The sequence below is a fragment of the Varanus komodoensis genome, unplaced genomic scaffold, assembly GCF_004798865.1.
Source record: "Varanus komodoensis strain SLA01 unplaced genomic scaffold, ASM479886v1 scaffold91, whole genome shotgun sequence".
Lineage (NCBI taxonomy): Eukaryota > Metazoa > Chordata > Lepidosauria > Squamata > Varanidae > Varanus > Varanus komodoensis.
The window spans coordinates 1,345,366-1,346,346 of NW_025336610.1; the positions used below are offsets into that span (position 1 = coordinate 1,345,366).

At 50.6% G+C, this 981-nt stretch overlaps 1 protein-coding gene across 1 annotated transcript in view; it reads left to right on the forward strand.

Annotated features, from left to right (window-relative positions):
- Positions 1-981, forward strand: part of LOC123017329 (disintegrin and metalloproteinase domain-containing protein 21-like) — a 26,030-nt gene that overhangs the window by 3,959 nt on the left and 21,090 nt on the right. The window lies entirely within an intron of this gene.

Genomic DNA, 981 nt, shown 5'->3' on the forward strand with positions numbered 1-981 from the left:
ATTTATTTATTTATTTATTTATTTATTTTATTAAAACATTTTTATGCCGCCCCATTCGCCGAAGCCTCGGGGCGGCTTACAACAATAAATAAAAGTCATTATAATATAAATTACAATAAATATAAACATTAAAAATCCAAAAAATACAATATAAAATAAGCCACCCTGGCCAGATAAGATCAAATAATACTAACAGTTAAAATGCCGCTTAAATAAAAAGGTCTTCGCCTGGCGCTGAAAAACAAATAATGACGGCGCCAGGCGGACCTCTCTGGGGAGCACATTCCATAACTTAGGTGCCACCGCAGAGAAAGCCCTCCTCCGAGTAACCACCCTCCTAATTTCCTTCACTGAGGGCTCCCGGAGGAGGGCCTCTCCCGCAGATCTCAGGGGGCAGCTGGGCATATATGGATGTAAGCGCTCCTTCAGGTAACCAGGACCCAAGCCGTTTAGGGCTTTATAGGTCATCAGCAACACCTTGAATTGGGCCCAGACTTCAATGGGAAGCCAGTGAAGCTGACGGAGGGCTGGAGTCATGTGAACATAACGCCCCGTCCCCGTCAGCAGCCTGGCAGCTCTATTTTGAACCAATTGAAGTATCCGGACCGTCTTCAAGGGCAGCCCCACGTAGAGTCAAGTCGGGAAGTCACCAGCGCATGTGTCACTGTCGCCAGGCAGTCGTACTCCAGGTAGGGGCGCAGCTGATGAATCAGCTGAATCTGAAGGAAAGCGCTCCTCGCCACCGCTGTCACCTGAGCTTCCAGGGACAGCTCCGGGTCGAGGAGCACTCCCAGGCTGCGGACCTTGTCCCTAGGAGGGAGTGCAACCCCGTTCAGGACAAGGTTCAATTCACCCTCTCCGAAGCCCAATCCGCCAACCAACAGGACCTCCGTCTTGTCTGGATTAAGCTTCAGTTTATTGGCCCTCATCCAGCCCATTACCTCGGCCAGGCACCGGTTCAGCACGGCCACTGCCTCACCT